Below are 16,993 nucleotides of genomic sequence, written 5' to 3'. Positions count from 1 at the left end.
TAAGGAGATTGAAGCAGTCATCAAAAATCTCCCAACAAACAAGAGCCCAGGGCCAGATGGCTTCCCAGGGGAACTCTACCAAATATCTAATGAAGAATTAATACCTATTCTCCTGAAACTATTCCAAAAACTAGAAAGGGAAGGAAAACTTCCAAACTCATTTTATGAGGTCAGCATTACCTTGATCCCAAAACCAGACAAAGACCCCATCTAAAAGGAGAATTACAGACCAATATCCTTGATGAACACAGATGCAAAAATTCTCACCAAAATACTAGCCAATAGGATCCAACAATACATTAAAAGGATTATTCACCACAACGAAGTGGGATTTTTTCCCGGGCTGTAAGTTTGGTTCAACATCTGCAAATCAATCAGTGTGATACAATACATTAATAAAAGAAAGAACAAGAACCATATGATACTCTCAATAGATGCTGAAAAAGCAAATGACAAAATACAGCATCCTTTCTGAATCAAAACCCCTACAGTGTAGGGATAGCGGATACGTACCTCAATATCATAAAAGCCATCTATGAAAAACCCACAGCAAATATCATTCTCAATGGGGAAAAACTGAGAGCTTTTCCCCTAAGGTCAGGAACATGGCAGGGCTGTCCACCATCACCACTGCTATTCACCATAATACCAGAAGTCCTAGCCTCAGCAACCAGAAAACAAGAACAAGTAAAAGGCATCCAAATCAGCAAAGAAATCAAACTCTCACTCTTTGCAGATGATACGATACTTTGTGGAAAACCCAAAAGACTCCACTCCAAAACTGCTAGAACTTATACAGGAATTCAGTAAAGTGTCAGGATATAAAATCAATAAACAGAAAACAGTTGCATTTCTATACACCAAAAGCAAGACACAAGAAGGAGAAATTAAGGAGTTGATCCCATTTACAACTGCACCGAAAACTATAAGATACCTAGGAATAAAACCTAACCAAAGAGGCAAAGAATCTGTACTCAGAAAACTATAAAGTACTCATGAAAGAAATTGAGGAAGACACAAAGAAATGGAAAAATGTTCCATGTTCATGGATTGGGAGAACAAATATTGTGAAAATGTCTCTGCTACCTAAAGCAATCTACACATTTAATGCAATCCCTATCAAAATACCATCAATTTTTTTCAAAGAAATGGAACAAATAATCCTAAAATTTATATGGAACCAGAAAAGACCCCAAATACCCAGAGGAACATTGAAAAAGAAAACCAAAGTTGGTGACATCACAATTCCATACTTCATGCTCTATTACAAAGCTGTCATCATCAAGACAGTATGGTACTGGCACAAAAACAGACACATAGATCAATGGAACAGAATAGAGAGCCCAGAAATGGACCCTCAACTCTATGGTCAACTAATCTTCGACAAAGGAACAAAGAATGTGCAATGGAAAAAAAAAAAAAACAGTCCCTTCAACAAATGGTGTTGGAAAAATTGAACAGCCACATGCAGAAGAATGAAACTGGACCATTTCCTTATATCACACACAAAAATGGACTCCAAATGGATGAAAGACCTCAATGTGAGACAGGAACCCATCAAAACCCTTGAGAATAAAGGCAGCAACGTCTTCGACCTCAGCCACAGCAACTTCTTCCTAGAAACATCACTAAAGGCAAGGTAAGCAAGGGCAAAAATGAACTAACTATTGGGACTTCATCCAAGATCAAAAGCTTTTGCGCAGCAATGGAAACAGCCAACACAACCAAAAGACAACTGACAGAGTGGGAGAAGATATTTGCAAATGACATATCAGATAAAGGGCTAGTATCCAAAATCTATAAAGAACTTATTAAACTCAACACGCAAAGAACAAATAATCCAATCAAGAAATGAGCAGAAGACAGGAACAGACATTTCTGCAAAGAAGACATCCAGATGGCCAACAGACACATGAAAAAGTGCTCCACATCACTTGGCATCAGGGAAATACAAATGAGAACCACAATGAGATACCACCTCACACCAGTCAGAACAGCTAAAATTAACAAGTCGGGAAATGACAGATGCTGGCGAGGATGTGGAGAAAGGGGAACCCTCCTCCACTGTTGGTGGGAATGCAAGCTGGTGCAACCACTCTGGAAAACAGCATGGAGGTTCCTCTAAAAGTTGAAAACAGAGCTACCCTATGACCCAGTAATCGCACTACTCGGTATTTACCCTAAAGATACAAATGTAGTGATCTGAAGGGGAATGTACACTCCGATGTTTACAGAAGCAATGTCCACAATAGCCAAACTATGGAAAGAACCTAGATGTCCATCAACAGTTGAATGGATAAAGATAAAGAATGGATAAAAAAATGGATAAAGATATATACAATGGAATACTATGCAGCCATCAAAAGAAATGAAATCTTGTCATTTGTAATGACGTGGATGGAAGTAGAGGGTATTATGCTGAGCGAAATAAGTCAATCAGAGAAAGACAATTATCATATGATCTCTCTGATATGAGGAATTTGAGAGGCAGCGTGGGGGATCGTGGGGGGTAGGGAGGGAAAAAAATGAAACAAGATGGGGGGCGCCTGGGTGGCTCAGTGGGTTAAGCCGCTGCCTTCGGCTCAGGTCATGATCTCAGGGTCCTGGGATCGAGTCCCGCATCGGACTCTCTGCTCAGCAGCGAGTCTGCTTCCCTCTCTCTCTCTCTGCCTGCCTCTCTGTCTACTTGTGATTTCTCTCTGTCAAATAAATAAATAAAATCTTTAAAAAAAAATGAAACAAGATGGGACTGGGGAGGGAGATAAACCATAAGAGAGTCTTAATCTTGGGACGCCTGGGTGGCTCAGTTGGTTAAGCGGCTGCCTTCGGCTCCGGTCATGATCCTAGCGTCCTGGGATCGAGTCCCATATCGGGCTCCTTGCTCGGCAGGGAGCCTGCTTCTCTCTCTGCCTCTGCCTACTTGTGGTCTTTCTCTCTCTGTCTCTCTCTCTCTGACAAATAAATAAATAAAATCTTTAAAAAAAAAGAGAGAGTCTTAATCTCAGGAAACAAACTGAGGGTTGCTGGGGGGTGGAAGGGAGGAATAGTGTGGCTGGGTTATGGACACTGGGGAGGGTATGTGCTATGGTGAGTGCTGTGAATTGTATAAGACTGAGGATTCACGGACCTGTACCCCTGAAGCAAATAATACATTATATATTAATAAAAATAAATTTAAAATGTTTTATAAAGAAACAAATATAAGAGGTAAAACTGACAGTGCTTTGCAATGGATGGATATCTGTGAATATGCATTGTATCTATAAAAATGTATGGGAAAATAACCAGTAAAATGTTAGCTGGGACTATCACTGGATGGGAAGGATTGTAAACAGATTGTATTTTCATCGTTGTGGTTGTGTTTTAAAATTTCCATAATGAGGGAAATCTGGGTAGTTGAGGAACCGAGTCTTGGTTTCGGCTCAGGTCATGATCTCAGGGTTGTGAGATCAAGCCCAACATCAGGGTCCACACTGAGGGGGGAGTCTATTTGAGACAGTCTCTCCCTCTGCCCCTCCCCCCATTCCCTTCTCTCCCCCACTCAAATGGATAGTAAATTTTAAAAAATAAATAAAATTTCCACAATGAACATTAACTACTTCTATAATAGGAAAAAAAGCAATCAAGTTATTACGTTTTCTAAATCCTAAAGGAAGGTGATATCAGAACTTAACCGTTGATATGAATGTGCTTATTGCTATCCTGACCCCCTTGGGAGGCCTTCCACTCACCAGGGAGGATCTAAAGCATGTGAATACCTCCTGGGAAATTGCCTTCAAGACCTGCAGCCCAACCTCCCAATCTCCTCAATGGCTGCACATCTTCATCCTTTGAGGATGCATTTAATTTTTTGCAAACAGTCATAAGTGATTTGGAACCAGATCTGTTAGGACCTGTGGGAGTGGGGTGGTGAAGGCGTCAGGGGTAGAAAGCTAAATGATACTATTTCGGTTAAAACAACCACCACATGTGACTCTAAAGAAGTAAGACCTGGTTCTCTTATTTGGTTCATAAACTGACTCTGAAGGAGACCCCAAAGAAAGCCTGCTTCCCTTCAGCTTTTGAGGAAAGGAAGCATCCTTCAATGCAGCCTATATAACCTCCCAAGTTTAAAGGCAAAATTGATCTCATGACCTTACTGCCATTCCGTATATATTATAGGAAAACCCTCATTTCTGAACACTAATAGGGAATTCACCCATCCCATCCTATCCAAAGGTCTAGATTTTAAGTGTGGTCCCCAAATGGCATTAGTTTAATGTTCATTGGTAATATCTGGAAATGATATGAAGTACATGAATCAGAAACAGAAGAAAGAGGCCTCTGTTGGGAAAACAGAAGACCAAAACATTTCTAGCACAGATGACCACAGCCTATTCCATGATCAAAGGAAAATGCAGAAAAGTGATTGGAAAAAAAAATTATTACAAAACATGTGCTAGGGCTCTTTTTTTCCAGTTCTCTCACTCCAAACCCTAATGCTGATATCAGCTAACCAGATGTGATTTTCACAGGTGACAGCTATTTTGGTTCTAAAAGAACAATAATATAAAAAGTTATTTAACTTTTTCACCAATTTATTTTAAATTCTCTAAAACTTAGTTCTTGTCAGTAACAAATTAGATGACTCTTAGTAGTTTATGGTGATACATAAAAATAATGTAAATTATGAATGTGTCATTTGCAGAATAAAGTCAGTATCTTGGGGAAAATTGCTATTATAACTCAGGAAATTTAAAATCAGGACTTTGATGCTAAAATACTTAACTTTCCCCAGGGTCTTAATGTCTGGGTGCTCTCCATCAGACCTGGGCCTAGAAAGGAAAGACACTTATCTGCCTGACCTTCTCGATCACTGCTTGAAAATGATTAAGAGCCAGGACACTGCTTGGCACTCACCTAAGACTATGGCTATGCCAACTGAAACTCTGTAGAAGAGTGAAGGGTAAGACCCCACCTGTTTTAGAGTTATCTGCATAGATTTTTTCATTGTTATGTTTTATTACCTGTCCAAATGGAGGGGAAATTTTTACTGCCTTTCCCTCCTTAGAGGAAAAGATAAGCTCTCATGGTCTGCCTCCAGATACACCTTCCAAAATGCATGTCTGATCATTCCAGCCTCCACACCCCCAACACCACCCCATGCCCTACCCCCACTCCAATGCCTCTTGGTGTCCCACATGGCCTGCAAAACAAAATGCCTTCTCCTGATATCCATAGCCTTCTACTGTCTGGTTCCCAGTTGACATTACCAACCTTATTTCCCCCTACACATATTCTACATTCAAGGAAAATTTAAATAATTTTATTCCTCTTAAGACCCTGAGCACTTCTGCCTCATTCTCTGTATTAGTACTCTTCTCCCCAGCCCAGTTCACTTCTCTTAAATCCAATTGTCCATTTTCAACAACTCCATTTGCAATTTCATCAAAAAGAATAAAATACCTAGGAGTAAAATTAACCAAAGAAGTGAAAGACCTATACTCTGAAAAATAAAAAATTCTGATAAAAGAAATTGAGGATGACACAAAAAATGCTCATGGAAGAATATTGTTAAAATATCCATACTACCAAAAAAATATCCATACTACCCAAAGCAATCTACAGATTTGGTGTAATCTCTATCAAAATCCCAACAGCATTTTTCCCCAAACTAGAACAAATAATACTAAACTTGTATGGAACCACCAAAAAACCCAAATAGCCAAAGCAACCTTGAGAAAGAAAAAGCTGAAGATACCACCATTCCAGATTTCAAGATACACTACAAAGCTGTAGTAATCAAAACAGTGTAATATTGGCACAAAAATAGACACATAAATCATTTGAATATAAAAGAAAGCCCAAAAATAAACCCACATTTGTAGGGTAAATTAACCTAAAACAGGGAAGAATACACACTCAGGAAATTTCTCAACAATAAATGGTTCTGGGAAAACTGAACAGCTACATGTAAAAGAATGAAATTGGACCACTTTATTTTTTAGAAGAAAAAATTCAAATTACAGTCAGTTAACATATACGGTAATATTAGATTCAGATGTATGATATATAGTGATCCAGAAATTCAACCACTCTCTAAAATCATACAAAAAAATAAATTCAAAGTAGTGTAAGACCTAACTTTGAGACCTGAAACCATAAAATTCCTAGAAAAGAACACAGGCAGTCATTTCTTTGACATTGACCATGGAAGCATTTTTCTAGAAAGGTCTCCTCTGGCAAAGGAAACAAAAGCAAAATGAACTGTTGAGACTACAGCAAAATAAAAAACTTTTGCACAGCAAAGGAAAGCATCACCAAAACTAAAGGATAACCTACTGAATGGGAGAATATATTTGCAAATTATGTATCCAATAAGGGGTTAATATCCAAAATATATAAAGAACTTATAAACACTCAACACACACACACACACACACACACACCAATTAAATTTAAAAATGGGCAGAAGATATGAATAGACATTTTTTCGAAAGAAGATACCCAGGTAGCTAATAGACACATGAAAAGCTGCTCAACATCACTCATCATCATGGAAATACAAATCAAAGCCACAATGAGATATGACCTCACACCTGTCAGAATGGCTAAAATCAAAAACATAAGAAATAGCAAGTGTTGGTGAGGATGTGGAGAAAAAAGAACGCTCATACACTGTTGGTGAGAATGTAAATTGATGCAGCCACTGTGGAAAATAGTATGGAAGTTCCTCAAAAAATGAAAAAAAGAACTACCATATGATATAATTATTCCACCATTAGGTATTTACCCAAAGAAAACAAAAAGGCCAATTTGAAAAGATATATGTACTCCTGTGTTTATTGCAGCATTATTTACAATAGTCAAATAATGAAGGAATAACACAGAGGATGTTGGGAGATGGGAAGAAGTGATTTGGGGGAAATTGGAGGGGGAGACAAAGCATGAGAGACTGTGGACTCTGAGAAACAAACTGAGGGGTTTGGAGGGGAAGGGGGTGGGAGGTTGGGTGAGCCTGGTGGTGGGTATTAAGGAGGGCATGTATTACATGGCGCACTGGGTGTGGTGTATAAACAATGAATTCTGGAACACTGAAAAGAAATTTTTTTAAAAGTATAAAAAAAATAGTCAGGGGCGCCTGGGTAGCTCAGTGGGTTAAAGCCTCTGCCTTCAGCTCGGGTCATGATCCCAGGGTCCTGGGATCAAGCCCTGCACTGGGCTCTCTGCTCTGTGGGGAGCCTGCTTCCCCCGCCTTCTGCCTACTTGTGATCTGTCAAATAAAATCTTTTTTTAAAAGTATAAAAAATAGTCAAATAATAGAGGCAACCTACATATCCATCAGTAGATGAATGGATAAGAAAGATGTGGTGTATACACACACACACACACACCGAGACAGAGAGAGAGAGAGAAATACTATGCAATCATAAAAAGGACACAGTCATGCCATTTGTGACAACATGGATGGACCTAGAAGGTATTATGCCAAGTGAAATAGGTCAGATTGAGAAAGAACTACTGTATGATTTCACTCATATGTGAAATCTAAAAAAAAATAATAATAAAAATAAATAAACAAAAAGCTGAATGAGACCTATAAATACAAAGATACAGAAAACCAATTGTTGCCAGAGTGGGTAGGGGAATGTGGGGATTGGGGATACAGGTTTCAAGTCATGGGATGAATAAGTCATGGGACTAAAAGGATAGCATAGGGGATATAGTCAATGGTACTGTAACAGCATTGTATGGGGACAGATGGCAGCTATGTTTTTGGTGAGCACAGCATAACACATAAACTTGTCAAATCACTGTCCTGTACACCTGGAACTAATGTAACACTGTGTGTCAACTATACTCAAAAAATTAAATTTAAAAGGTAAACAAAAAATTTTTAATCCAATATTCAATTTTCAGTCCTCAACATTTTTAGAGAGAGAAAGAAAGCGGGGAGGGGCAGAGGCAGAGAGAGAGAGAGAATCTTAAGGAGGCTCCACGCCCAGTGCAGAGTCCAGCATGGGGCTCCATCTCACAACCCTGAGACCACGACCTGAGCTGAAATCAAGAGTCAGACATGTAACTGACTGAGCCACCCAGGCGCCCCAGTCTTCGACACTTTAATGTCTCAGTGGCATTGACCCAGCAACTGTTCCCTCCTTCTTGAAATTCTCTCCCTCCCTTGGCTTCTGGGACTCTTCACTCCCCAGAATTTTCTCCCACCCCTCTGGCCTCTCTTTCTCCTGTTATCAGACTCATTGCTCTCCTCTTCCCAACTTAGAAATATTGTAATAACCCAGGACTGAGTTTTGGACTCTCTTCTCTTTTCAACATTTTCTCCATAGGTGATCTCATCTAGCAAAAACATCCTTACAAAAATGATTCTCAAATTTATATTTCTAGCCCAAGCCCAAACCTCTGTCCTAAGTACAGGGTCATGTATCCACCTGCCTGTTTGACATCTCCACTTGGATCTCAAATTAAACCAAGCTCTCAATCTTCCCCATTTCACCCCTGCATCTCACTATACCAATAAACCTGCCTTTCCCTCAATCTTCCCCATCTCGGTGAATGGCGACTGTAAGTCCAAAAGTCCCAAACAGAAACCCAGATCTTATCCTTGTGTCCCCCTTTCCCACACCTCATACACCCAAATACTGAATAAGAGATGCAAATTTTATGAGGGGGAAGATGGTGAGCTCTGTTTTAGACTTGTTGAATCTGGAATACATGTTGGTCACCCAGTGCCAAGTAGCCAGCTGGATTTGAGGATTTGTAGTTGAGAAATGAGGTTTGCGCCGGGGATTTGGGAGTCATCTCCAATTCAAAGAAGTGAAAGAGAAGTGGCAAGGAATAGTCTCAAGTCCCAGATCTTTAATTTGGTGATTGAGTGGATGGTGATGTCAATTACTGTGATCCAGAACACAAGAGAAGGAACAGTTTTTTAGAAGGGTGATGGAGTCAGTCTTAGATACATTGGGTTTCAGGTGTCCATAAGACACCTAAGACACTTCCAGAGGGAAGTGCAAAACAGACCATTGTCTATGAAGTTTGGGAACTCCAAAAGAAAAAAAAAAGGAAAAGACTGAAGCTAAGAAAAAAAAACCTAGGGAACATTAACACTTAAGGACTGAATGGAGAAAAGGATGCCCACTGAGGAATCTTCAGAAGAGTGAGAGAAACCCAAGGAAAGCCCCGCCGTGCCACCACCATACAAGACCCCACATCCAAATACCAGAAACACGGCAGCACTTCAGCTCCTCCAGTTTCTGGGTTCTTCCCCAACTTTAAACCCTCAGCTACAGAGTCTGGAGAGTTGTAAAAGTGGATCAGACCTTAGCAATTATCTAATCCATAGCTTGAGTGTAGGACACAGACACTAAAGCCAAAGTACTTGTTTGACCTTGGGCAGGAAACTTGTCCTTCAGTTTACTCATCTGTAAAATGGGAACAGTACACTCTTCATAAGGCTCTAATGAGGATTAAGCAAATTAATATTTGTAAAACACTTGTATAGCATTTTTTTCCTTTCCCAAAGATGATTTGCTTTAAAAGAGGAGTCAATTGGGAAGAATTTTTCTTAAAAACCAGGTCCCTCTATACAAATGCTAATTAAAATAAGCTACAATAGAATCAGCTGGGGAGAGTCTGGGATAATTGGTATGAGCTCTCAACCAGGCATCAGCATGTATTAAAAACTCCCTAGATTTTTCTAACATGGAGCCAGGATGAAAACCTGGCTAATTAGTCCAATGCTTCTTTTTTTTTTTAAAGATTTTATTTATTTATCTGACAGAGAAATTGAGGGAGCACTAGTGGGGGGGGGGCAATGGGGAGAGAGAGGGAGAAGCAGACTCCCCGCCCAAGCAGGGAGCCAGATGTGGGGCTCCATCCCAGGACCATGGGATCATGACCTGAGCCGAAGGCAGACGTTTAACCATCTGAGCCACCCAGGTGCCCCAGTCCAATGCTTCTTAAACTTTAACATGGATAGGCCTCACCTTCAGGTCTTGTTAAAATGCAAATTTTGATTTGGTAGGTTTGGGGCAGAGGCTGCATTTTTAACAAGCGATCAGGTGATGCAGGTTCTGCTGGTCTGTGGACCACGTGTTGAGTCACCAGAATCTAATCCAGTTTCTTATTGAGGTTAACGACTTGCTCAAGTTCAAAAAGCTAGTAAGTTACAGGGCTGACTTAAGGTTCTGACTTCTAACTCTCTACTGTCCTTTTTCCTGCCTTCCTCTTCACTGCTATCTCCCACCAAACACAAAATGCATCCTGATGTCTACCAATAGCGAGACCCCTGACACGTGGGGCATTCCTACGCATGGCAAAGACAAAGGCAACCCCGGAGTCCTTGCTACTCCCGCATCTCTAGCTGCACCTCCGACACTCTCTGCCATTTCAGGAAGTGTGTCCAAGTGCAAATGAATGAGGATGACACCCACAGAATGTTAACTCCAACTACGCTTGAACTTTGGTTAGAACCGTGTGAAACTCGGATCCACTGCAAAGAGCATGGCCACCTCCGCTCTCTCCGTCAGGCTCGTGGTACACATCAGCCCCAAGGATACTACCGTCATAGAAGGACCTGGTTTTTAAAAACAATTCTTCCCTATTGACTCCTCTTTCAAAGCAAATCATCTTTGGGAAAGGAAAAAAATGCCTTCTAATAACGTAAGTGAGAATCTTGGCTTTCAAAGCTCAGGCTTACTTGAAATGGGCGGTGCCAATGGTATTCAGTGGCTCTAGGTGGTAAGGGTTGCTGAAAAGATCTGGGTGGCTTTGTGAGAACCAAGGACTAATGGGGGTGGGGAAGGGAAGCTTCACTGCTCCCTGTTAACGTCTAGAAGACTCTGGGCTCCCCCAAATTCCTCCCCCCTCCAGCAGCCACATCCCTGGCTTCCCCAGAGGTCTTCTGCCCCATCAGCTGCTCCTCCTGCTACTCAATCATCGAAATGTCAAAGCAGGGGCGCCTGGGTGGCTCAGTGGGTTAAAGCCGCTGCCTTCGGCTCAGGTCATGATCTCAGGGTCCTGAGATCGAGCCCCGCATCAGGCTCTCTGCTCGGCGGGGAGCCTGCTTCTCCCTCTGCCTGCCTCTCTGCCTACTTGTGATCTCTCTCTGTCTCAAAAAAAAAAAATGTCAAAGCAGCTGTACCAATTAGCACTGGCCTAGCCATCCAGAGCCTGAAAAGAAATGAGGTGTAAATGCAAAACTCAGGAAAAAGAGACCTTTACAAACTGTTCCCTTCACCTCCCCAGACCTGCTCTTTATATTTCTGCAAGGTAGGGGGGGATTTTTTCATAAGATGCTGTGCGAGGAACATACGTGCACAATCAGAACCAACGATAGCCAGGAAAAACCTTAGTGAGCTGATCTTTTCTGATTCTGTTCGCTGAGCTGTATTTAACTTTCTCTGAAAACCATAGGACATTCGACAGGGGGAATCAAAGCGCCTCTCTGTGCAGTGTTCATGTAGGGGTTGCTAATAAGAAGTATGCTCAACCGTATGTATGGCTCGATCAGACTCATTCGAAGAAAAATGTTGATAATTGTGCCCAACAGTTCTTAAGTTCTGTAACAGAGACAAGAGTCCCTTGGAACTTGCCTGAAGTGCCCACAGGCACCCCTATTTGTACTGAAAACTACATTTAACTATCAGGCACCAGCATCGAATGACCACTTCATGACATTCTACCTCTTCTTAAGTTTTTCAACCGAGTCAAACTAGCAATGCCATATCAACGCAGCAAAATGTAATTAGTGCCGCTGCTTTGGGCTCCAACTCCCCGAAGTTTGCTCAGAGAAACAGTCATCCCTTCTGTCTGCCCTCCATCTTCACCAAGTACAGAACCACCTTCTCCCAGCTCCCTGGGAGTCTCCCAGGTCTGCGGCCCGGCCCCCAGTTCTTCCCACCAGCGATGTTGTTCAAGAAAGAAGAAAGAGCTCCGGGCAAAGTCAGGCAGCATGCTCGAACGAACAGAGTTCTGGGCCAGGAGACCCAGAGTCAAGTCCAAGATCTGCCATTAACTTACCGGGACGCTCTTGGCCTCAGTTTCCCTGCCAATAAAAAGTCAGTTCGAAGATAACTTCCTGATGCTACTTGCTTGGGTCTCTTGGGGATCTGTTTTCTTCCTCTCAACTGTTCTTGCATATCCATGGAAGTAACTATGCTTCAGGCTTGTGTGCTCACACTCCTGCTTTGCACTAAAGGCCCAAGCCTCCCGAGTTGGAGGAAGGAGGCCCGTAATCAGCTGTGGATTCGTTTCAGCCTTGTCAAACCAACTGCCCCAAGGTCTCTGAAATTTCTGTTGTAAGCAGGCCTTTAAGGCAGAATTCATGTGTCTTCTAAGGAGCAGGTTTTAGTATTTAAAATGAAAATTAGGAGTTTGGGTCAGAAAGAAGTCCCAAAATGTCATGTTCAACAGAGTAGACAGACCTGGGTTTGAGTCCAACCCCACCCCATGCTGTGTGACCTTAAGCATATCACATAATTTCCCAGAGGCCCAATTTCCTCATCTGTAAAAATGGCAATGCTAATAATAGGACCTACCCCACTCAGTTCTTCTGAGGATGAAAACAAGACACATGCCTTTCCCAGGGCACGGTGACCATCCAGAATCCTTGAGCACCCTGTCTGCCTAAAGTTCCGACCATTCACATTATCTGTCACAGGTCCTCAGGCAGACAGGGTGGTAATGCTGGTACATAGAGAGGGGAAAAGGCATCAGACAGGCCCTTACGTAGACAAAAAAATAGACTACCTACAGCTTTGAACTCCTTGTTCTGAGGCTGTGGTCAAGACTATAGCTGTGGTTGGGGAACCTGGGTGGCTCAGTGGGTTAAGCATCTGCCTTCGGCTCAGGTCACGATCTCAGGGTCCTGGGATCGAGCCCCATGTCAGGCTCTCTGCTCAGCGGGGAGCCTGCTTCCCCCTCTCTCTCTGCCTACTTGTGATCTCCCTCTCTCTGTCAAATAAATAAATAAAATCTTTTAAAAAAATACTATAGCTGTGGTTGCTTCCAAAATGGAATTTCCTTCCTCACCCCCCCCCCCCCAAGTAAAAATCTGAGAAATGCCCTACAGTTGGGAAAGAAGGACAACTTGGCTTCATTCCTCCTCTGCATCTATTAGAGCTCACACTATTAAGTCCAAGGAAAATGGAAGGCAGAAACTTCCTGAGCAAGTCCCACCAGCTGCTTCCTAGACATTAGGGCTGTGAACTGAACTTAGCAGAATGCATTAACTTTGAAGCATGCCATTTTGTCTTCTCACTCATCAAATTCAAAATCAAGGTCATCCGAGCCAGGCTTAGATGCCTGCGATAAGAGATGCCCCCTCTCTGGGGACACCTGACTGGCACAGTCGGTTGAACATCCAACTCTTGGTTTTGGTTTAGGTCGTGATCTTGCAGTCACAGCATCGAGCCCCGAGCTGGGCTCTGCTCAGTGTGGAGTCTGCTTGAGATTCTCTCTCCCTCTCCCCTTCCCACTCATGCTCGCTTGCACGAGGGCTCTCTCACATACTCTCTCACATACTCTCTCTATATATATCAAATAAATAATCTTTTAAAAAGAGAGAGAGAGAGAGATGCCCCCTCTCTTTTTTCACTGGCCCGAGAAGCTTTTTGTTCCTATCTCTTGTTGGGACTTCTAAGAAATGACAGTGCAGATTACTGATGCCAAGAAGCATTTTGATCTGCAATTGTTTTCATTTTCCCCTTTAGAAGCAATAGCAATTGAAGAAAACTAAAGTTAAATTATCTTCAGATAGGGGAAGAAATGCATAACCAAACCAAAAAAAAAAAAAATCACAAAGTACTCCTCTTTTTGTTGAGCAAAACAAACCTATTACTTCTTCTCTCTTGAGATCCCTAAGTTCTCCTTCAGCATATGGTGCCAAGACATTTAATAAATATTGTTTAAGGGGGTGATGATGAAGATGATGATTTTAACAAGAGCAAATACCGCCCCACCACACCGACATCTTAGCCTTTTCTGTGACAGAAACCAATGTCCTTTCTTTCCTGCCTTCCCCCATAGATTGCCTTTTCTAGAGAATATCACAAAAGGGGACTCACCTCCTGGCTCCACTACTTACTAGCTGTGTGTCATCAGACAGTTTCCTTAACCTCTCTGCATTTCAGGTTTCTCACCTTAAAATGAGGACAAAAATGGTAACTCTCTTTTCCAGTTGGGTTCTACCGAGTAGAGTGATTGAACATCTACAAGGAGCCAGACACAAGGGAGGTGTTCTCAACACTCTACTTCAGGAAATGGCCAGGCGCAGACAATCTTCTACCCTTAACACTGAGTAACTCTCTTTTGAAATGTCCCTAAAACGCTTGCTTACCTCCTTGCCGCCAACCAAGAACTGTCTGCTATACCTGAAGACTCATGAGAAATTTTTTCCTGCCTCCAAAGTTCACACACTAATCAAAGGCAGAAAATGTCACACTTCCTCTGCTCTGCTCTACAAAACTGTCCTTTCTAGCACTTTTGTACCCCCGACGATACAAAAGGTACTGCAGCAAGTTTATGAGTAAACAGCCTTTGCTAATTTTGTCTCTGAGTTAGTTTTGTCTTTGGCATGCTCAAAAAATAGTAGCTACATTAATTCATAGTTCTCTGCCTCATTCCACTTGCCAACTGTTTTCTGTTGAAGGCTCCACAGGGCCTTGCACACCGAAGGCACAAAATCCACATTCATGAAATAGTCAACAGTATGTTAACTATTATTTTAAATCAATATTTATTGAGCCTTCTCTATCACTGGCCCCTGTACTAGATATTTTCACCCACATTCTCTCTTCTTAGCACATTATTCATCAACTAAAACTTGCAAGGATTCAAACCCTTTCATTATTTTCTAGAAGTTTTGTCAGTAATAAAGAAGGGCTCTGGTATCTTCAAACATTAAGATTCAGAGGTCCTGTGCCCAATGTATTTATTGTTTATAGTTTTTAAACTTACACTTTATAATAGTAAAGCTGGTCTCCTTTAGCATGCAAGAATCATGGTGAATTAAATAATGTTCTCTTTTCTCTTGCTTTGCCAATCCTTGTAATGTACTTTCCCTAACTACCTTCAGGGTCTTTTCTTTTGGCATTTTATCCTGTGTGTGAATGTAAGGTATGGGCAGTGGACAAAAGGTCCCCTTAAAATTAGAAGATACACCCAAATGACCATTTATGATGAACGGATAAAGAAAATGTGGTATGACCATACAACGGACTATTATTCAGCCTTAAAAAAGAGTGAAATTCTGACACACACTACATGGATGGACCTTGAGGACATTCTGCTAAGTGAAATAAGCCAGACAGAGTAAGACAAATACTGCATGATTCCACTTACATGAGGTATCCAACGTGGTCAAACTCATAGAAACAGAAGTAGAACAGTGCTTGCCAGGGGCTGAGGAGAGGGAGGAATGGGGACCCATTTAATGGGGACATTAAAGTTTCTGTTGCAAGGTGAAAAAATTCTAGAGATCTGTTGCACAACAGTGTAACGTACTTAACACCACTGAACTATACAGTGAAAAACAGTTAAGACAGTAAGTTTTATGTTATGTGGTTTCTCCCACAATAAAAGAAGAAGAAGAAGAAGAAGAAGAAGAAGAAGAAGAAGAAGAAGAAGAAGAAGAAGAAGATGATGATGATGATGCAGATTCCATAGTGACAAGAGGGCCTCGGTGGAGCCATGAGAATCCAACTGCCCCGGGCATTTCCCACAATGCCTTTCACTTCCAAGGAAGGCCCCACCTTTCAACACACATGTCTCTCTTCCACACACATGATTCCTACAGCTTCTTATTTATGATCCTTCTACTGAGCTTTCCTTCAGGGCAGGAGACTAAGGAAACAGAAGGGTAGGATACAAGTATTTTCCCACCAACTGCTTCCCAATTGATACTTAGCAATGTTCAACTTCCTCCAAGGAACAGCACACGGAATTTGCTGTTGCTCATCTCATCCATCTCTCCTTATTACCAGGCACTCTGTCAAAATCACTCCACGTGAGCTTTTACTAAACTCGTGGATCAACTGAGTCACCATATGCATATGAAACATGTTTGTAATACATATTTAAAACCCCAGAGCCTACCTTTATATATCCTCATTACTGTGAAACCCATCAGCAAAAAAGAGGGACTCCAAGGCAAAGGGACCAAACGGCATGAAATGGATGAGCAGAAAATGGCTGGGAGAGAAAAGGCAACTCAGCTCTGGTTTAAAAATCTCACCTTGTTGAACCTCTGTGTGTGTGTGTGTGTGTGTGTGTGTGTGTGTGTGTGTGTCTATGTGTGTGTGTGTGTGTCTCTATGTGTGTGTGTGTGTGAGTGGTGGTGGTGGTGGTAGTGGTTTCTGGCCAGTCTGAGATGTTTTAATTTATCACAGTGTTTGTGTAAACAAGGCAGTTAATTGTCTAAATGTCGTAAATATTTCCAGCCTAATTGAAGAGAACATCAATAAGGGTTTTTGACCTCTCACCATTTGCATAATAAACTCTAAACAAATCTCTCATCACCAGCTTCCCTGGGAAACAAACATATCCCGCTAAAAAAGGAAAGCTCAGAAACAGATGGAGTTGGGTGAGCCCAAATCACTTTCACTGTGCCCTCAAAATGTCCCTCGAGTCATCATCTTCCATTGCCTCTCCTTCGCCCATACTGTCTCTGCTCCCAAATCCTCTGGCCAAGAGTGGTGCCATCTTCTCCACGGAATCTTCCATAATAGCCTTCCAACCGTCTCTCCACACTCTATCTCGGCTTCTTCATAGCAATGACAGTAACAGCGATCGCCATGGTGGTAATAATGATAACAGTGTAATAGCAGCAGCAATGGTGATGGTGATAATAATAGCAACAACGGATTGAAACCCTAATATGCACCAGGCACAGGACTAAATCTTTGATGTATGTGGCTTTCTTTAAATATGCATAAAAAGTGTTGTGAGGGGCGCCTGGGTGGCTCGGTGGGTTGGGTCTCTGCCTCCAGCTCGGGTTGTG

The sequence above is a fragment of the Meles meles genome, chromosome X (genome assembly GCF_922984935.1).
Source record: "Meles meles chromosome X, mMelMel3.1 paternal haplotype, whole genome shotgun sequence".
Classification (NCBI taxonomy): Eukaryota; Metazoa; Chordata; class Mammalia; order Carnivora; family Mustelidae; genus Meles; species Meles meles.
The sequence above is the reverse complement of the archived record's forward strand: the minus strand, read 5'-3'. Positions refer to the sequence as shown.